General features: G+C 39.7%; 1 protein-coding gene across 2 annotated transcripts in view; it reads right to left on the bottom strand.

Moving 5' to 3' along the window:
• Positions 1 to 20,264, bottom strand: part of NRIP1 (nuclear receptor interacting protein 1) — a 94,415-nt gene extending 74,151 nt beyond the window's left edge. For both annotated transcript variants that reach the window (XM_029214000.1, XM_029214001.1), the window contains exons 1-2: positions 20,036 to 20,264; positions 1,756 to 1,835 (exon numbers count right to left, since the gene is read on the bottom strand). The gene's annotated coding sequence lies outside the window, so the exon portion shown is untranslated. The remainder of the gene's footprint in view (positions 1 to 1,755; positions 1,836 to 20,035) is intronic.
• Positions 20,265 to 22,741: the final 2,477 nt, after the last annotated feature.

Raw genomic sequence — 22,741 nt, 5'->3', positions numbered from 1 at the left:
TAGTTACGCAGGGTACGCTTACGTAAAAAATCTCTGAACTAGCAAGTAAGAGTGTCAATTTAACTACATGAAGTTAGACTTCTGTAAAGTGGTTTTTGTTTTTTTTTTTTAAATATAAGTAACTTTTTTTTAAAAAAGGGTCTGACATATCATGAGTTATTTTCAAAAGGATTACTTAATATCAATTCTTATTCAGAATTTACACAAGAATTTCTCTACTCAACCCTACAACTAAACTTAATTTCTTTGCCATTTTTTATTAATAAAAACTAGTAATCAGTTCAATTCTATTCAACCTACTCTTAATTTTCAGATTATCTGATAAATTTTCATAAATGGATAATTCCCAATGGCTTTAAAAAGTGTAATAATTTTCTCTATAACTAATAGTTATGAACTATTTGAATGTTTATGTCTTTATGTAATTATAATAGTTAATTCTTAGTTTAAAAAGATAACTTTAAATTCCACAAAATTCAGGGCTTCTGATCATATCCTTTCTTTCATTGATAAAGCATACATAAAAATTAAATTTAGTATTTGGGAGTTCACTAGAAGTCCTTTTACAGTCCTAATGTGTTTATTTAGATTTCTTATTTGCTTTTACCCACCCCCTCTGACAGGAAGAGGGAGAAAATGCTGTTTTGCTAATAGTGAATAACCTTGAACATACAGAGTTCAATACAATGTTCTATGGAAATATAAAAGACTATATTCATCCAATCCTAGAAACTCATAGTGCTTGACAAGTGATTATTTAAGAAAATTTGTAAAACTGATTTTTGTGTCATTTCATGTGAATATAAATCATGACAACCCAGTTAACAGAGTAATATGTACTCAAAGAAGTTGACCTATTCACTACAACTTTAACAAATATATTATCTTATTAAATGTATGTATGCATTCTTCCTTCATCTGTGTCTACTCCAAGCAAGACAGCTGCCAAGTTTTATAAAAGACAAACACAAGACTTGGGGGGAGGTATCAAGGTGGACACCAAGAAGGAAACCCTGGGGCATGGCTGAAGGGAACTGTGTTCACCACTGACCTCAGCCAGATCGGCTGGTGTATCCACACGGGATCTTGGGGTTGTAAAGGACAGAAACACAAAGCAGGTAAGTTTCTCAACTGACAATCTTAATATCCTTCCTTCCTAGTAATACATCACATGTCCTGAGACTCAGGGTCTATGAGCAGATGAATTATTATGCTGCACCAACCCAGACATATGTGATAATGCAGAGGGAGCTTAGCAGATGGATGTTCAGAGGCAGAGTCAGGTGACCTGGGTGAATATGTCCGTGGGCCCTATGAAAACACAGATGGCAGCTGGTCCCTACGCTAGACGGTAGAACTGTCATAGGCAGGAAGAACTTTAAGACTGCCTGAATGTTTAATGTATGTTTCACATGGTCTTAGATAAACAGAAACTTTTTATAACTCATTTTCAAATCAAAACATTCTTTAAAATAGTACTATGCTGAAAAGGTAAAATGTAAATATCTCAGATGTTTAAAAAAGGCAAAACTGGTTCCATCTAAACCAGATTCCTTTTACTCACACAAAATTCATAATTTACCAACACTGAAATGTATCCCTCTCCTCTGTTACAAATGTCAAACAACTAGTTTATCAATATCTGAAACTTAAGAAAACCAAACAATTAAATATGGCATAATATTCTTTCTTTCCTGTAACTGAAAAGGCTTAACTACATTTTAAAAAGTGGAGCAGTGAGACAAAATACAATACCTTCTGGATGTGTTTCTCCCAGATGTTAAAATAATGGATCCTGAGGATAGAGCTTAAATTGCTCACAATCCAAACACTCTCTGAAAATTAATAAAAATAAGTGTTACTTCAAGTTGCATCTTATCTCAAAGAATTTCAACAGCACGTTTCACAAACAACCCTTAACTACTGACTGAAAAACAAAATCTGAAAAAATGACAAAAAAAGATGTATTGAAAGTAAAAAAATTCCTAATTATACATGTTTTCCTTGGGCATAGCTGTTGATCACATCTGATCAAAAATACGCATTACAAAATTATTTATACCAAAACACTACTTATCTGTCTTTACACTGCATTAAAGACTATATCACCAATTCTCAAGTGTGTGAGAAGTTAATGTCAAGGACCAAGAGGAATTCTGATCAAGGATTCCGGGAGAAAAAGTATTAGAGTTATTTGGTAGTCAACACAAGAACTGAAACACCTCATTTTTTTTTTTCTAGACCATTAGAAACAAAAAAATGTTAAACTTGGAATTAGAACCTTCCTAGATACAGAATGACATCGACATGTGGACAGTTTATGCTTTTAAGAACAAAAGAGTGGGTGAAAAAGTTTTAGGCCAGCAAGACCCAGAGTCCACACTTTAACACTGTGGTGGCCTTGGAAACTGTATATTGACCAATAGGCCAATGGACAGTGAGACCAGTTGGTGATAAGACAGGTATGGTGCAAACTCCGAGATTCCACCATAGCAGCATTCCACTCGTATCACCCACTGCATTTATGTCTGGTTTACATTTTTAGAATTCTCAATTCCTATCCCACAGCCTATGATTGGTTCTCAAGGATTATAGCTTAGCCTCCAAATAAATCCATAAACCTAAACCTTAAACTCCCCAAATAAAGTATTTTTCATTATCACTTAATTTTACCAGTGCCCTTCAGTCTCCTTAAAACCATATATAGATTACAAATTTCTTTGAGTGATGCTTCCTTAACATCCTAGGGAGGCAGGCTGTTCAACCACTCTGCCTCTGGGTCACTTTCTCTGTATCCTGCTTACTGTTATTCTCCCTGTGACTGTGAGCCCTGCATTCATCTTTGAATCCTCCAGCACCTAGCATGGTGCAAGGCATAGAGCTGATGCTGAGTGAAAGTCTGCGCTATGAATCACCGAATCTGAGAGACTTTGTCAACTAATATACCATGCTGAAGTAAAAATAATACCAGCAAAGGGAAGCAGGTAGTTATACGAGCCAACTACAATGAAGAATACTCGCCTTTTTAAAAATTTCATACTTCATACATACACACACACACACACACTCAATTCTCATTCTCGCTCCCTCTCCGTCTCCCTTCTTTCTCTCAGTTCTTCATTAGCAAGACTCTCCTGGTATCTATGTCAATACTCTCCCAACCCCTACAGACAATCAGCCAGCTGGTGGCAGGGCTCCTTTCTGCCCAGGTGAATTGGGATTCTAGCCCTGCTGTCTGATCCTGCACCAATTGGCATGGTAACTGGACGTTAACACAAACCCTCTAGGCACACCATCAGCAGCTCCTAAGTTACCCTCCATCAGCAGCTGGGAATGTCACTTATATGTGTAAGTCAAAAATACTTAGAATGATAACTAAGGCAGAATATTCCTAGAATTTTATTAGTAGACAGCTGGCATTGCCTTAAAATAGAAAAAACAAACAAACAAACCCTGAAGAGACCTAGTAGTGATTAAAAAAAAAAAAAAAAAAGCCTTATCATTTCCTATTAGGGCACTACTTTTTCAGCAACCAAATAAAAACATTACCAAATCATTTTATGTAATAAAATTTAACCTTACTTTGACCTTCCTCATAAAGCAAACAAACCTCTCTATCCAATAAAGTTCCATCTGAACTATGTAAGATGATAAGCAATACCTTAATTGCATTCATTTACATGACTTTGAAACTATTCTGGGCTGAAGTCGCTGACTGCAAGGTCACAGAATACAAAAAAGTAAAATGTGTGCAATTTACCAAGGAGGAGGAATGATGCACTTGGGCAGTGGGGCAGACCTTCTCCCTCCCTCATCAGGAGACACCCAAAGCTTAATGCAATCAACAGGTGCAGCCATCTCTAACATCTCTATCTGAAATATATCATACATATACACACTGATTTTATAAATATACATATAAAATATAATAAGAATATGTACTTGATAAGTCCACCATATATTATGGTTTTCTTATTAAAATCAATCTCCCTGAACAGAGGCAAAGGGCAATTCTATGCCTTAACAGCATTTAAAATCAAAATATGAAATAGGGCTATTACTTTTTCCATTGTTTCATAAAAATTTCTAACAACTAAAATTCAGGTTATAAAGCTGTAACAATTTTTAGGACAAGAACTGCAAACACAGGATGTTAAGTATACTAAGCATTTCTGCTTTCATTTTTCATAACCTAAGCAAATACTCAACTAATTTGCTTAGAGGAGCAGACTTTTACGTCTCAAAGCCAATAATACCACATTAGTAAAAGTAAAGAAATACAACTGACTGACAGAAACTGACTACCATAAATTACGAGGGACAATGTGTATTCCTCAAAACCTCAGAATATATCATAACACACAAAAACAAGTTAATCCTACAAAATATTTCCCTTTAGTAAAATTCTAACACAAACTAGATGTTATTGGCACTTGAATTTACTGGAGAAAAGGGAAGGAAATTAAAAGGTTAGGATCTAGAGACCTTTAAAAATGTCTGTAATATTAGTACAAATGTAGAGCCTCAAATATTTTTTTCGGTTTAATATAACATCACCAGGAGATTCATTTAAGAAGTTTCTGTCCATTAAATTAGATACATCTCCCACATTTAATGTACTACCAAAGCATTTCTATACTGCTCAAGCCAAACTTTTGCAATTTAAAAATGATTTAGTGAAAAAGCAGCAATGATATTATAAAATTTATGCTTCTTCACCTTCTCTCCCTACCTAGAAGGGCAAGACTCTTTTCATGTAAATCTGTATTAGATCCCAATCATTTCAATTGATGATACTCCACAAAGAACACAAGGATGAAAATATATTTAAGTACTATATTCTTAAACAAACTCCAACACCCTGATGCCACTTTGTCCTGTTTAAATGAGAAATAAAATAAAATCTCAATTTCTCTCTACATGTTAAGCCAATTCACTTTGGAATACCTTAGTAGCAAAATAAATGTATACATGTATTTTAAAAAGTACTAGTTACTATTACGATCCACATATAACTTTCAGTGACCATATCTTCTTTAGATATTTTAATCCTTTCTATAAGAAGTAATTCAGGCTTTAACATGATATAGATAATCTGTATAACTATGTAACAAGCAATTCATGGTTCACATATCTTGACAAGGATAAAAGCACTGGGGCCAACCAGCATCCTCTAATATTGCTTCCAGTGTTCTTGGTCACATTTTTATCTGATTTCAGATCTCAGGCTCACGGTAATTTTCTGATAAATATAACTTTTGTTATTTCTCAAACACTTCCCTCTGTCCATCCAAAAGACTGAATGCTTTATGTTCCTAAAGCTCATTAATTATGATCACAATATTTATCTAAAGTTCTATTTCATACACATAAATTATCCTTTCCTTGGATATTAGAATATGTTAAAACCAATTTTTATAATCACAGTCTAGCCTTTGTGTGTCTTTAAATGAGCTACAACCGTGAACTGAAAATGAACTATATTAATGGCATCACTCTTACAGCTCTCAAAGTTGAAGAAAAAAGTCCAAGCTTAGGTTCTGACACACTTCATTTTAACAGCATGCATCAGCCTCAGGTGAGCATAGTAAATCCGGCCCACATAGCAAGTATGCATGTGTGTGCTCCTCTTTCCATTTTCTCTTTTCTTTTCCTTACCTCTCCCTAGGAAGTCAATGAACTAAATATTACACACTGTTTAAATATATACAGTGGTACAGAGATAAATGATCTATCTTGTCCAAAAAAGAGGTACCTAAATAAAGAAACTTATCAATTCTCAAGGTAAAATTAAATCCTGGACTGACAGGTTGCTCAGATAACACTCAGAAAAGAACAATATGACTCAACCTGTAAGGAACAGACCAAAAACACTCCATAAGATGAAGTGTATCTAGAGGAGTCCATATCTCCATTTGAAACGCTTGCTATGGAATATGTTAATTGACAGTTCCATCTAGGAAATATTTTTCTTCCTCTCTCACCTGTTCCCCCACCCATCTTGCACTCGACTCCATAAACAGCAGTTATCCCCCATTATAAAACAGTTGACGGTTAAAAAACAATGAGCCAACGAAGAAAGTACAATATTCTATAACTGACATTTACTGCATTGGCCTTGGACTTCTAATCTTTACCAGACGGGCACACAAATCAATCCATCAGCTCATAAAGGTGTGCTTTTTTAACCTCTAAAACAGATGGGATTGGCCAGAAGTGTCTGGCATGTCAAACTGCTAATCACTGCTGCCCTTTGCACAAAATAACCCTCTTAAGTTGAGGCATGGTTGCACGGGAACCGACATTAGTCTGTGGGAAACCCATTTAGCTGTCACACACTCCCTGCCACTCCTGCTCTCCCTTAATTAAGCCTAATGCCTTATGCTTTGACCTTTTGTTCTAGCCTATTAACCCTATCTAGTACAAGTTCAATTATGTTAAACTAAAAACTTTGCTGTAAAATATTAAATGCCAAGCTCAAAAAACCATGAGGGACATCCTCACAGCCCTTAGTTCTATGCACCCTGTTACTCCATGCATGTGACAGTAAAACCTCACTTTTGAAGTGATACTGATTCTGACAGAGTCTAGAAGAACCACATGATCATTCTTGTTCACCCCCTTATTTTACAAACTGAGGCCAGAAAACATTAAATGACTCACCCATTTCACAGCTTCAGTTGAACCACGCTGAAACCTATCTAATCTCTAGCTCTGATCCTTTATTCTCCATCGTGTCTCTGATTTACAGTCAAACCACCCAGGACTGTGTTAAGGATACTAGTATTTTCAACACATTATTACTTTTCACCACCCACTAAAATTCACTACTACACAAATAGGCCTAAAGCAAAACAAATGAGCACGTCCACAGAGTTTTGAGGTAATATTTCCTTTCCTCCGCACACCAAAATTTTCTATCCGCTCATGACTTTTCTTCTTTTTAAGAGGAACAATGGCCATCTGAGAACTGCTAAATTCTGCAACACTCCCAAGGCAATAGGTGCAAATACAAATTTCTTTCTTCACTGATACTTCATTTAAGTATTCAATAGAACAAATGACTGAAGCTACAGAAAGCAACTACAACTTACTACTTATCCTCAAATGGAAAAAGCTGGTTATCTTTAAAAATATCTTTTTTACACCTATATGTAAATTGATTGTTCTTCAACATTTACCAGAATCCCAAAAAATAAAATCAAAAAAGTTTAAAATTCACTGTAAAGTAAAATCAAACATAGTCCAAACTAACATGCTATCATCACAGGGGAATTTTAATTTTAGTATATAGTAACAAGTGCTATTCCCCTTTCCACTTACTTCATACAACTAGAAAAAACTGTTTTACCACTCTATGACACGTGAAAACAAACATTAATAACATCAAACAAAATTTGGATTTCTACCTGTGACTCATGTGAGGAAATGCATATTAATTTCAGATTTTTGAAAGATTTAAAGTCAGATTTTAATTTTATCCTTTTATTGACTGCCCAAAGACCCATTTTAATCTACTTTCAGTAACCAATACTGTCATTTTTGCCTGTAGCAACCTGGAACCTTACAGGTTAAGATAATATGCCATTAAGTGGAACATATAGCAATTTTCAAAAGAAACAGTGATGAACAACTTCAATGACAGAATTTACTACTTTCTAAGGGATAAAAGTAGAATGTGTACAAAAGTAAAACTCAAAGTGAATGTGCTTATGTTATTAGAATAGTACTTTCTTGGCATCATCAGAAGGAATATACACAAGAATTTACAATATGAAACATAACACAGGTGGATGAGCAGTCAAAGGGAAAACAAACACTGACAGCAAGAACAACTAGCAGCAAGCTAATGATTCAGAGTGTCAGTCACCTTTTTTTCCTGCAAAGGATATGTTTTTTTTACACACACACACACACACACACACACACACACACTTTCTTTTTTATATTCTTTTCCATTATAGTTTATCCCAGGACATTGAATATAGTTCCCTATGCCATACAGTAGGACTTTCTTGTCCATGATATTGTTAGTTTAAATGAGATATCATGCCTTAATTACAAAAGTCAGCTCATAAAAATAGAAATTAAGTTTGGGTCTCAGACACTGAGGAATTTAACAGTGGGAAAGTTATACTAGTGCATAGAATCCACATACTCTACAACATATTGACTGACACAAGGGAACAACTGAAAGGAAAGAGCAGCTCAGCACAACACAGCTCAGCACAGATGCAAACACAAAGTAGAATATACCACATTAATAGTGAATGTGCTCATTTTTCTACTCTTTTACTTTGGACAGTAGTCCATTAGCCTGTATATCTTCTTTTACTATGATTTATGTGATTCACTGCTATTTACTTGTGAATAGAAAAATATGTGAGCCCTGAGAGGTGTTTTTTCTGTTTACAAAAAGCATCTATTTCTAAGCATGCATAAAGTTTAGTAAAAACTTTTGTCTTCACAAGAAACTGGGCTAAAGTCATTTTAAGAGCATCTGTTAAATCTCAGTACTGTATATGTATGTCCCAGATAATCTACACATTTTCTTTATCATTTGAAAATTAATTGCTGGTCTATAAATTTCTGAGCTCTATTTTAAAATAATTTTCTTTTCCAGCTTAGCATTATTAATCAAGTTGAACGTGATAATGTTCTAACAGTCAGAAAATTCACCTCTAGTGAAGAGCAAATCCTAATTCTAAAAAATAACAAAAGGGCTTCATATACTACTTAAGGCCTATAATTTACTAGGTTTTGAATCATCAAGTCCTTCCTGATTCTAACTTTTAAGATTACTGAACGCCAAAATTAATGCTAAACATGAGATTCTGAGATGCCTCCAGTGTCCCAAGCAGTCAAATTCAATGCAATTAAATGTGCTGAGCTGGTGGATCCTTATAACTACTGCAAGTAAGGCCAAGGAAATTGCCCATAAGGCTCTAGAAATATTGTTTCATTTCTTTAAAAAAATTAAATGTTGCCCCCCCCAAATTTCTCTGAACATGCATTCTAATATGTTATAAATTGTGTATTTTATTTTTTACTTTTTATTTTTTTTGCGGTACGCGGGCCTCTCACTGTTGTGGCCTCTCCCGTTGCGGAGCACAGGCTCCGGATGCGCAGGCTCAGCGGCCATGGCTCACGGGCCCAGCCGCTCCGCGGCATGTGGGATCTTCCCGGACCGGGGCACAAACCCGTGTCCCCTGCATTGGCAGGCGGACTCTCAACCACTGCGCCACCAGGGAAGCCCTAAATTGTGTATTTTTGAAGAAACTTAGTATTACAGAACAATGTCAAGTAATTATAATGTCACCAACAGTTAGTTTCACTTTTTCCTTCATAATAAATATGCCTGGAAAGAAGATGATAAATTTCAAGGAAGAAATATTATTTCTTATAGAAGTTCTAATTTAAATAGACCAAAGAAAAAATGTAGAACAGCAGCTATTATGCATAAGTTAGTCATAATATTTAGCAGTTTTTAATGTATAAATACACAAAGGCCCCATTCCTAACCCCCAAAAAAGCCAGATTTCACCAATAGTTGGGATTGGTACAGTTCAATTCAACAAATGTTTTAACAACCTTCTGTATGCCAGGCACCTACAGCACCAACAATACACTGATGAATAAGCTCCTATTCACGCAACTTACCCTCTCTTGAGGAGGACAGACATTAAACAAGTGTGAGACTATCACAATCAGGGGTACAAGGAATTGTGAGAGACAAATCTGATCTTGTTAGAGGTTTGGAGACTGTACTGAGCACCTACACTCTCTTGTCCACTGTCCCATGAGTGAGAATATTCCTTTCCAATTTGCTTCACCAAGGTGAGGAATGTGGTCAGTCTGTGGCCCACATCAACGGCTACCATTAGGTTTCTTCTCTCTTGCTCTCTTTCTAGAGGGGTGGACCTCGGTGCACTTGGTTCAGGGCACTGATCACCCCTGGTCTACACAGCGCCCTCGCATCCGATATGCTACCTTCTCAAAGGAGAATACAGAGTGGGGCCCATAACCTTTGTATTATGTTCCCAACTGAACCAACAGACCCAACCACCTCCACTAATGGTTTTAGAATATTACTCTTCGGTAGTAAGCGCAGCTGGCCTGTGATCGTTCTGGTCACACTAGTCAACTAAAGTCACCTGGCTCTGTTAATCGACAAATAAAAGTTCCCTTACTGAATTTTAAATAGAACTCAAAAATGTATATGACACGTAGAGACAAAGCTAATGCATGAACAGATGCGCATCTGTACTGTAAAGCTTCTCTTCTTAAATTCTCACCCTAGAAAACACACCCCAAGTTCTAGACTATCAAATGAATCACAAGACTGTCCTGAAGACCATATTTTAATAGCATGAGAAGGAAACAGGCCACAAAAAACAAGGATGAGGGCTTCCCTGGTGGCGCAGTGGTGGAGAGTCCGCCTGCTAATGCAGGGGACACGGGTTTGTGCCCCGGTCCGGGAAGATCCCACATGGCGCGGAGCGGCTGGGCCCGTGAGCCATGGCCGCTGAGCCTGCGTGTCCGGTGCCTGTGCTCCGCAACGGGAGAGGCCACAACAGTGAGAGGCCCGCGTACCACAAAAAAAAAAAAAAAAAAAAAAAATGGATGATACGGTCAGTCCGGCTCACTCCACTCCTTGAGGCCCAGTCCTGATTATCAGAGGTCCTCCCTTGGGGTTAGCTCAGCTTTAGTATACTGCTGGATCCATCACCAAAGGTTATTAACTATTCCTTAACACCTGGTACAGAAAGCCCCTCTTTCTGAGATGGCTTTAGCAAAAATAAACAAACACACAAAAGAGTGTGAAATAAATCAAGACTTGATTTCTCACCCTGGGTTTAGCCAGTTGCCAGCTGTTGGTTTTAAATTCTTAGGTGCTCAGTGTGTCCTCCTCCGTAAGATGCAGACAAAAAGTGTTTTGGAAATTTTAAATTAACAACAATGTCAAAAATGTTGGAAGATGAGCAATCATGTACCCTACTGTGTCACATGGATACCTAGCCGTTAAAAAGAAAAGAACGAGTGAGAAATTAACAGAACAAAAGGGAAAACAGGGGAAAAAGGAAACGAAAATAGAGGAGGATCAAGAGAAAAGAAAAAGGTGTGTAAGTGAAATAGTAGCACTTATCACTATTTGATTCACAGTCCACACCAACTACCTATCCTATGGGCTCTTCTGTTAAGTAAGATGCCTCTATACACTGACTTGTTTGAAAATGAGGAAGTAGGACAAGGTACCTCTAAAACAAGCACACTTAAACCCAGAAATTCCATAGCTTCTATCAAATTTCCTTCCAACCTGATATCTAAGGATTCCATGAAAGTACTTCAGTTTGTGAAAGCCCAAGCAAAAGAAGAAGAAGAAAAAAAAAAAAAAAACAGAAGAAAACATAACGTTGATTCAGGTCAGTCAAGGATTACCAAGACAGGTAAGAGTAGCATTTTACTAACAGACTGAACAATGCATTGCTTTGAGTTCTGCCTCAATAATACCAAACATCCAGATATTGGGAAAGAACCAGGTGGTGAATAATAAACACCTTCCATCTTCAATCCTTGACCTCATGCAGATTCAGTCTATTTCAATTAACTTTTTTAAAAGGCATGGATGTGTTAGGGAAATAATATAAATACGTATCTGAACTCCAGAAAAATTTTTTTACCCAGATTGTTCACTTACACAGTTTCTCTCTTATTTGGCCAGATACAATATAGTTTCTTAATAAAAGAATGTTCCTTTGCAGCTTTTATACAAACCCTTTTGTTTATCCAACATTTATTTGGCATTTCAAAATCCAAAGCACACTAGAAAATACTATGTATATGAGCATTATTACTCATCCTTTTGTCTCCAGTACAGTTTCAATTTGACTACCTTTTAGTGTAGAGGGAACTACTCAGCTTGAGTCTTTTGGTTCAAAGTTCCATAAATTTTAAATGAGGAAAGTAAAAAGAGGTGGAGAGGTTTATAACTCCAGTTCTCACGCTCCAACAATAAAAGAATATGCCTGATGTGTACTTTAAAATACATGATGTGCTGCAAACCTCCCTAACTCCAAAATTTCTTTCCTGACCATGGTCTACTCCCAAAATGAAGCCAAATACTCCTCATCTCTTGATTTCTGCATCCTTCTGATAAATTCACAAATGCATTGTCAATTTCCTCTTCGTATTACAGAGACTAGTTCATTAGCATAGCACAGTCTTTAAAATAAAATTACTGGGGGTGAACATAGGACAATAAAAATAAAAATCATGTTAAGAACCGTAACAGTCAAGAGATTTAACTTTTCAACCAGGAAAAGCTATGGCTCTGAATTTGCTACAACTGCTCCCTGAAGTGCACAAACATAATTTGCCTTGGGAACACTTGGATTAAGACCACGACAAGCTTTTTAAATGAATTATATCAAGAAACACAGTTGCTTTCTCTGCCTCAAAGAACACTGTAGCAATTCTGAGGTCCACTTCACAGGAGCTAGGAGCCTTCACGGCTGCCCTTGGTGACTACATCTTCCTTATGCAAGTGCAGGAGCAGGACATCAGCTCTCTGAGAACTCACAGCAACTGCGGCAGAAACATCGCTTGGAAACAGGGTGCCTTCCCAGTGGGACTGATCTTTGAGAAGCCAGGCTGGGTGAACGCTGCTTGAGTCCTGCGGCTCTCAGGTTGGGAGCAGGTTTTTTTTTTTTTTTTTTTTAAATCATTTTCTAAAAATCAGAGAGAGACTGGTTTTCTCTTCAAAAGGTGGCATATTCTCGTGGAAAAGCAAATTATTATCAATGAAATTAGCTGTGTGACCTCAGGCAAGTTACTCAGGCATCTCTCAGACTAGGTCTATGTAAAGAAGAGAAAATGATACCTATATGTCACAGGGGAACTGTAAAGCAGCCAGCACCATGTCTGGCACAAAGCAGGTATCCCCAAATCCTCTTCCTTTCCCTACTCCTCCCCGCAATAAAAAAGGAAAAGGCAAAAGACAGGAAACTAAGTAACCTTTTTATATTTCAAGTTTTGACCCGTCATCTCTACTCCTTTCAAAACTATAACCTTGAAATCTTTACTGTTTACTGTCAACAACAGCATATATTGATATAGTCAGAATTTCAGAATTTAGAAATGAAATCTAACCTCCCTGTTCTACAGATTCTACACATGCTGCCCAGAGACATAAAAGGCCTTTCCTTTCATCAGTATCATACATTGATTTAGTAGCAGAACCTAAGCTAGAAAAATGTGTGGAATAACAAAACAGAAACACTTTTTTAAAATAAGCTTTTCAAAAATCAGACCTGAGCCTATATGACCCATTGTGTAAATATTCCCTTTAGGGGAAAAACTGCAATTGTGATTAGTTTCATTTTGAGGGTATTTCTTATATCTCATTTGTAAGTGTTTCACATGTTTTCAAATACTTTTTCTTGCTGTTCTCCACCTTCTTCTGTCCTCCTTCCTTCCCTTAATTTGTTTCTTTTCCAGGGTATAAATCTACCACTCTACTGTAGATTACTATAAATTCATAAATTCGGGAATCAAAAAAGAATTCTTAAAAAGTATGCTTTTTAAAAACCAGCTATAATCCCTTAAACATTTCATATCTCTCTATTTCTAGGTAAATTCCTTAAGACAGAAGTTTCTTTTAAACTTCTAATCCTCAAACTTTGATTGCGTTCTGCTATATGTCAGGCTCTCTTAACCACATTATGTCATTAAATCTCCACAATTATAGTAATATTCTAATTCTAAGATTGCTTATAAACATAATTTCCTTTCTTACTATTGCAATGCTAAATTATCATCTTTTTTTAACGCAGTAACATATTTAACATGTTCACATTTTATGTACAGTACAGGCAAATTCAACAATTGAAAGCACACAACAACAAGAAGCTAGCTTAGCCGCTACATGACTTAGCTTTTCTCTTACCTAAAGCTAATCACCTTACTTTTACCTAGTACCCTCACATAGCTGGTAAAGAAGGTAGAAGTAAAATAATCAAAGCAGACTGCAAAAAAACCCACAAGTTCCAAACTCCTTAGCTCCTGAGCTATCCTCAATCCATCAGAAAATTACAGATCTGAAAACAAGGAGTAGCCCTATCATTTAACAGGAGACTGAAAAACGACTTTCTTAATTAGAAGTCCAAGGCTGAGAGGCTCCTTTCCACCAAAGCTCTGAATAAACACCAACATCAGGTCAATCAGAGCTGTCCTGGTCCCAGTGGGATCTTAAGCTGATGACTCAAATTCCCAGCAAGCTTCTAGTTTAATTTCTTGAAACTCTAGGCTTAGTCACAGAGTGACCTGGAATTTAAGGCAAATAAGGGTCTCTTCCATCCTTAAAGATATTTTTGCTGAATGACACAAAGTTAAAGAGGGAAGATGGGTTTAGAGCTTTTTAGAGTTTTTATTCCCCGAGGTGTACCAAGTTAAAAAACTGGGGACAGTGAACCATGCTAGCTTTGAATTTCAAACACAACTATTAACCCTGTCAGAGAAGCAAGTCCATTTCCAAGTTTTAACAAAATGCCTTTTTTTTTTTAACCCCAGCACTACTTATTGAAAGAGGAAGGAAAGAAGAATGAAAGGGAGGGAGGGAGGTGGGGAGGGAGGGAGGGAGGGAGGTGGGGAGGGAGGGAGGGAGGTGGGGAGGATAGATGGATGTCACAAGCACCTTCCTAGACAAAGTTTCAACATATTCTGGAGTTCTTCTTGAATTTATTTCAATCAAAAAACATATAAATTATAATTTCTTTAACAGGTAATTATCCATACAGTATCTTCAATAACTATCTTGTTTAGCTTTAAAAAAAATCTTAGTACTACTAAGTAAATACAGTGGAGTCCTTTTTTTCCATAACTTCAAAGAGTAATTTTTTTCTACATTTTTGAGTTGCCAGTCTTCTAAATTCTTCAAATCCGCTTCTCATTATATTACTCCTAGAGTTCTAGGCTAAATGTTATCTCTAGCTTGGTTCAAGGTGCTAATTTTAACAAAATCCTAATAACAATGGTAAACTGTATCATCTTTACTTTTTCCTCATTCTTGTTCTCAATATTTTATGAATTTAAGAAAAATTATCTGTTTCAGGTGTAATGATATCTTAAAATGTCATGTTTTATTTGTAGTATTTGCAAGGTAGTGTAGGGATCAATTTGAATTTTAAGGTTCATAATGCAGAGTATGTAATATAACAGTGACAACAATTAGTATATCATCCTACTTATCTCAATACCTATACTTATTATGAAAAATTAAAATTACTCTTCATACCTGTAGCAAAACAATAGGAAATTTCTATTGTAAATAAACTCTAATTTTTAGAATCCTAAATATTCAATTTGAACATTAAATTTCAAGGAACAAAAAACAACAGATGGGTATCTGTATTACAGTTTGCAAAAAAACCCTGCTAAGATTTCAGAGGTCTCTTTGGTCCCAATTTTCCCCCTACCCTTGAATCACAAGGTAATGTGCTTAAAGAAAGCATTCTTTCTGGGGTTATTTACATGAAGTTATCTTTATGAGAAATCTTATGAAAGAGTTCTCCAGTTCACCACCCAAACCTCAGCACTCTGTTTTCCATGTTCGATAAGACCCTTGGAAAACACCACATCTCAAAAGAATAAAGAAAAGGTGGTCTATTTTTAATTCATTTCCTTCCAAATAAACTATTACTCCCTAACTCCTGGTTCTATGCTGGTACCCAATTTTGACCTTCCAGTTTAGATATATTTAAGAGACATTCAAAAACAGTGTACACATGCACAAGTGGGGAACCTGTCATTTCTCCCCCTCAAACCACCAATATTTTTATAATATTGATGACCTCATAAAAGGAACTCCATTACCATCAGCAATTCATGTCCCTGCTTCAGCACCAGATGCAACCAGGATATGGAAACAAGATCTCTCTCCTCCATTTACTTTTTATTCATTCCAACCCCTGGATATAACCCTCAGTTCCATTCCATTGGCCTGCTTCACCATCTGACACGCTTGATTTTTACCTTCTCAAGTCTTAGCGACCATCCTGGTGTCATATTTCCCTAATTGTTGTGTTAATCTAAATATTACAGAATGAGTTTGCTCATTTTCCCCCAAGACAGTCCCCTCAAAAAACTGCAACTTAAGGAAATGCATCTTGAACAATTTAATTCTCAGATTCAAACTCATTATCCTGAAAGCCCTCCACCCCTCCCTGCCCCATATTCTGTTCAGAGTGTTTCTTTGACTTTTCAATAGTAATCAAAAGTTGCTTTTCATAAAAACATTTCTCTAGTTGGAAGACGGGTACAAAGGGTTTTGTTAGAACAGTAAATGCTTTTTTCTCTAGTCTTCATCCATGTTAACAGTAAATCACTATGAAACCAACCAAAACAAAACCCACCCTCACTGTGTGTAGCCACGTGAAGGGGCATATGGAAAAAGCTTAAGAGTAAAGAACCTTCATCCCAGCACAGCCAAGAAGGGAAGCTACAAATGAAGGCAGTTTTCATGGAAGAAAACATCCACAGATGTAGAAGCTACTTATTTTAGAAAAGGGGACAAGACAGCAAGAGAGCAATAAGGAGAGAGAGAGGTGGGGTATAGACAAACAAACTGGAATGCCTCTTCTCTGTTCACCTACACTTTAAAACCTGACTGTATCCGGCAATCTAAAGTTTGAAAAGCAAAACTAAACCTATCACAATTTAAAGTGAACAATTTTCGCTTGATAAAAATTAGCTGTTTTGAACTTATTTGGGGCAGAATTATTTTTTTTAACCTTATACACAAAGCTATCATTGCTTTTTCAAAACGCTTAAAAATGACCTGTTAAGTTTCTTACAATCGTAAAATTTTAAAACTGAATACCTAATCCCTTTAACATCATATATCCTAAGCCACTCTGATGTAAAATTACTTCTATGCCACTGTCTTCTAGTACTGGTTTGCAATGGAATCTGTACAATTAATAATAACCTTCTTCCTTCTCATCTTTCTAGAAAGCCAAGAATGACATATCTCCTTATCTCCCTATTTGTGCCATTAGATTGACATATTTTGCCTCACCTGTCACCTTCCATAAAACTCTGCTTTCAGATGAGTTAATTCATTTTTTAGTTGTCCTCAATGTTCTAAAATAGTGATGTTTGACAGAATTAATACAGTGCTCTAGTTCTCTCTGTTCAACTGGTATTTAATTAAAGATCTTGGAGGCATCTTTGTCTCCAGTTACACTGCTTAAAGAAGGAATGTTACTTCCTACCCGGACAATGTGCTAAACCACATGGCAACAGAGCTGCCTTCCTAAGGTCTCCCATTTAACAGATTGTTTTGCTGTGTTTAAGCTACTAGCAAGACAGATTACCACTTTATTTAATGTTGATTTTACTTTTCACATCTCTGAACCACAACTCTACTATAGCCTACATTCTCTCTTACCTTTAAAGTGGCCAGCATTTCTGAACTTGTAATGCTCCCTTATATTTTTATTTGATCATTGCTTTTGTTTTACCTGGACCTCAAAAAGTCCTAATGGTATTTAATTTGTAAGATTTCTTGAATCTCTGGTAACCATGCAGAGAATCTTTAAGCAATGAGAGCTACCTGGAGCACAAGCAGAAACTTTCTTGTTTTAAATTCTTTTGAATTAGAGTCTTTAAGCAGTGAGAGCTACCTAGAGCACAAGCAGAAAATTTCTTGTTTTAGACTCTTTTGAATTAATATCTTTTGGCGAATAGCCCACTCAACTTAATATGTCATAATTTTCAATTGTAAAGGTAGCATGGATAATTTAAATTGGCACTTACTATTTATTACACAAATAACTGTTCTCTTGGAATGCGTTTTGAAAGCTAGCATTTCTCAATAATTCTTTGGCTACATCGGAACCACAAGAGATATGTCAATTTAAGCAAACTTCAGGAGCAATAAACTAACAAACAAGACTCTAGGTGGTGGTATAGGTTATTTTTTTATCATGATGTTTTGCTCTTAAAAAACTGCAGGAGTCAGAGGAGCCTTTAGCCTCTTTTACAGACACCTTTTTATTGCAACCTTACAATATTTTAGGGTGTTAAATTAGTAAAAGTTTAGAGACACATTCAGGAAATGGGTCCAGACATTAAAACTGGTTTTCAACTACCTCAAAGGCACTGTAGAGAGCGCACTGGAGTAAAACCAACGATGAGTAATCCTCTTTTTTGTTTGTTTTTAATACGTATTTTCCTCATGCTCCTAGGGCACTTGCAGGGCTAAGTATGCAAAGAGGTCTTTCCCCACCAGAGTGTATGAAACAGGCTAAAGTAACAATCCTACAGCCTGCAGGATAGGGGCTTGCTCCATTGACTGAAACTTCTTTGTCTCTAGGAACTAATTCCAGGCAGAAAAAAGTTAGCACTGGTGATGAAGCCACTACTCTCTGAACCAGCTAAACTCAAACTACATTACCAAACTGCTGGGCAAAACCAGGGCAACTTACTTCGAAACTGAAAAGCACTTCAAAATACTCCAGGCAGCAACCCACACTTAGGTGCCAGGCAGATGAAGCAGCATTTGTTTAAAAAGTCCACTTATTTCAGTGTCTCTTCAACAAAGGTGCCAAACTAGTGATTAAACATTGAATAATCACATCAGGAAGATGCCACCCACTTGCTAAACCCATGATTCACTAACAAGCAGGTTCAATGCAATTCATAACTTTAAAGAAATGAACTACCAAAGCTCTTTGCCTGACAAATACCACTCTCCACCCCTCCAAATGTAAACAGCAATCACCATCTATAAACGGACAACCATTTTCACTTTGAACACCTATGGATGGTCTCTCTTCCTCTAGAAACAGTTTTTCCCGCACAATCTCACATTTAATCATTTACATTACCGGAGACAAACTCCAACTCAGTTCCACCAACTGAGTGAAAAATCCTTGTGGCTAAGAACGTCTTAATTCTTTTCCGAAATAAAAATGCTTTATTAAAAAATTTAAAACGCAAAACTACTTATCATTCTGTTCTTCTACTATCTTCAAAACCCAATTGCAATCCCTAACGAGATAGAAGGTAGAAACTCCTGTAATGCTTCAGAGATCAACATGTGTCACAGACTCCCAGCTTGTTCGCCTCTAAGACACAGTTGATTCCTTTGTTCCTTCAGACTGAACACCAACTCTTGATTAAAATTTGGAAACTACTTTGGAAAGGATATGACGGTTTGTAGAATATTTCCAGGCAAACCCTTCATAAAACAACAACATGCACTAGTAGTATTAGAGGACACAGATATAAGAGTGAAAAACAAGCCTCCAGAAGCCTCCCAGGACCTGCACGGAGCTCACCCTAGATGTGAGCCCGGTTTCTGGCTCAGGGGTAAAGTGATGGTTGAGGCCTCGGGTCGAAGAGGCCTCCCTCGGGAGGGGAAGGACAAGTACCGACGGGCTGGGCTGGACCCGGGGGTCCTCCGGGGGTCGGGAGCGCGGTCCCTTTTCTTACCCACTTTCCCCGGCCCGGGATCCGCGAGCACAGAGCTGGGAGGCACCCGAGTGAGAGGCGGGGAGCTGCGTCCGGCGCCGCCCAGGACGCCCGGGGCAGCAGGAGCGGCGCGGCGAGAAGCGCCCGGGGCTCGGGGCCGAGGGAGCAGACGAGCGGGGCGCGAGTCCGGCCCACGCCCCCCCCCTGCCCCGGCCCGGCTCAGGGGCCACCCGGAGGCCGCCCCCCGGCCCAGGACTGGCACGGACGCGCCAGTGAGCCGGGGGCCAACTCCACAACTTGGCGGCCCCGCTGCCCGGGCCCCCGAGTTCCCGGGGAGATTCGGACCCAGCAGGAGAGGCGGAATTTCCCCGGAAACCACCCCCCCGACACCATCTCGTCCAGCCACCGAGCCCACCCCGCCGTCTGCATCCACTCCCGCCGCCCCGACGCCCCCGAGGCCCTACCGGCCAACGCCAACGCCGCCGCGGGCCGCGCTTCCCGGCCGTTTCCGGCGGCGCGGGCGGCCGCGCCTCCGAGCCCCCCAGCCGCGGCCGCCACTCACCCGAGGCCGCCGCGGTTCCGAGCCCGGGGCTCCGGCAGGCTCACTCCGCGAAGGCGCCCCGCCGCCCCGTCCTCCCTCGGCGCCCCAGCGAGCTCTTGCCTCCGACCGGCACTGCCGAGCGCAGCGGCTGACGCGAGGCCACGGGCGGGCGTGCGGGCGCGCGGGCGGGCGTGGGGCCGGGTCGTCCCTCCGCCTCGGCCACCGCCTCCTCCTCCGCCGCCGCCGCCGCCTCCCGAGTTCGGGGCTCTGCTGCAATGTCTGCGAGGCTGACTTTGAGCGCCTCGCTCGCCGCCCGCCCGCAGCCGCGCTCCTCCCTCCGCTGCTGAGTCCGCCGCGGCCCAGTCCCTCCCCTCGCCGCTCCACGCCATTCAGCTCTTCAGCCAAGTTTCTTAACCCTTTTTTCCCCTTCCTTCCCATTGTCACCGGGGCGGGAGGAAGGCGCCCGGGTCCCGGAGGCTCGCGGGAGCTGAGGGGCCCCCTCGGTTGGCTGGTTTTCCTTCTCGCCCGCCCTCCGGTCGGCCGGGCGGGGACTGCGGGGCCCCGAGGCGGCGGGAGGATCGCGGCGGCGGGGAGAGGTGGGTGCTCCACGCGCCCGCGCCGTCCCCCGCGGCTCCCGGCTCTGTCCAGCCGCCGCCACGGCCGAAGGCACCCGGACAGCTCCTCCCGGGGCCCCGGGGGTACCGATCTCGAGACACAGGCCAAAGGCTCGTGTTGGGGGGCACAGACTGGGGGCCGGGACTCCCCGGGTCCCCTCCTGGGTGCCGGCGCCCTAGGCGTCCCCCTCCTCCCATTTCGCCAACGACACGCGTCCCCTTGGCTCCTTCTCGCCCACCCCCAACTTGCACCACCTTGTAATCTGTGTGTCTTGCTTTGATCTTGGGGGGCACGGACACTAACTGCGGGTCACTTTGACCCCACGCCCAGCACGTAGGAGGCAGCCAGGGATAAATGCGGAGTGAGTCCGAGAGGAAAACTGGGAAGGAGACCTGAGGAGCGCCCCATTCAGCTCCTCGGACGGCGGAGGACCCGGGAGCAGGGTTTATCTTCAGCTGCTTTGTCACTGCGAAGTCTCCAGCGGAGTCAGTTCTCGAATCTACACAATCCCCGGGAAGAATCTGACCCTACAAGACAAGGCAGAAGGCACCGGGCTGCCACTTCTCGGGCAGCTCTCCGCGGTTCAGGCTCCGAGTAAGAAATAACAATTACATCACGAGGCCGGGGCGGCAGCGCCGAGGAGCCTCCCGGTTTCCTGCAGCCTGATCTCGCTGAACCCGCCTCTAAACTGGGGGGCATACGGATTGGTGAAGAGAGAAAGTGGAGGGAGGAGAGAGTCATCCGAAACCATCATTTCCCCCTTCTCCCTGTATTTGCTGTTTTAAAATCTTGTCCTCAACGCTCCCCAAACATCTAACTAGAACTATTAACACCCCCTCAACACCTCCGCAGATGTCAGGTTTCTTTTTGACTTTAGCATCTAGCATTTAGTAACTCGCCATGAAAAGAAAAAAAAAAAAAATTACCAGGGGAAATGAGGACCGTTGCTGAAATAGTTTTTGCTTGCTACGAAATCGCTAAAGTACAGCTTAGCCTCACTGTGAACTCCGAAATGGCATGCCTGTGTTCAAACACTTATTACACAAAACAAGTGAGTGGATGAGACACTCCATTCTTACGTGTAGGTTTTCAGACCCTTAAGAATTCGATAGCATTTGAAAATAGGTGCTAGTGCACTTAAAAAAAGAAAAAAGAACTATCCAAGTCGTAAAAAGTATTCTATGCCTGTTATGTAATGGCTGTGTTGTGCGTGTAAAATGTCATTTAACCTTTAAAAACATGAATAAGAGTTTGGGGTTACCTTCACAATCTTAAAAAAGAAAGCATTTTTTTCAAATTAATGCTTAATAATCCAGCCCCTAGCACAGTGCTGGGCACATGGTAGGAAGATTTTGCTTCATGGTGATAGTGCATTTTAGAACAATTATTTTACATCACCCTAGTGATTCAACTGTGCAATCTGTTGCCATCTTATATAGTTTAAACCTCATATGATAGCTTATTATTTGTATGTAGCACCGTTTTAAATCTGTTTCAGGCAACTTAGTAAAGTCAGCTATTCTGTAGCGCGACATATATCCAGGATTGGTGCAAAGCAACTGTTCCAGTTAAGTGATGGTCAGCATAATTGGAGCGTGGCCCTTTAAGGAGTCAAACTTCTTTTTTTAAAATCGTTTTTAACTGTTGTTAAAGATTTTCTGAAATGTATTATAAATATTTCTGTTTTCTTAAGCAGTTTGTTTGGCTTTTTCTGGAGAATTCAGGGTTAATTTTATTTAAAGTATTCATTATAGTAGGTGTTAGTGGATTTAACAAATACATCAAGTTCCTGTTCTCTATCAGGCTTCTTCCTAGGTGTTAGGGATGCTCCCAGGAGGTGTATAAGCCATAAATCGCTGCCCTGAAGGACTCCAGGATACTATGACTGATTATCTCTGCCTTTTGTAGTTTCTCTCTCTCCCCCTTCCCTAACTGACAATCTGTTGACTTTTCTCTCTTTTGCCAGCGAGCCTGTCTCCAACATTCTCCTCCTCTTCTGATTGGCAGCTTCTAGTCTGGTGCAGACTGAGAATCCAGATAGCCTCACTTGTCACAATTCAGTCTAAAGTAAAACTAAATAGGTCCCGTGTAAGGAACTGATGTGCTTACCAA

This window comes from Monodon monoceros, unplaced genomic scaffold (genome assembly GCF_005190385.1).
Source record: "Monodon monoceros isolate NGI ecotype Baffin Bay Population unplaced genomic scaffold, NGI_Narwhal_1 Super_Scaffold_11, whole genome shotgun sequence".
Lineage (NCBI taxonomy): Eukaryota > Metazoa > Chordata > Mammalia > Artiodactyla > Monodontidae > Monodon > Monodon monoceros.
The sequence above is the reverse complement of the archived record's forward strand: the minus strand, read 5'-3'. Positions and strand labels throughout refer to the sequence as shown.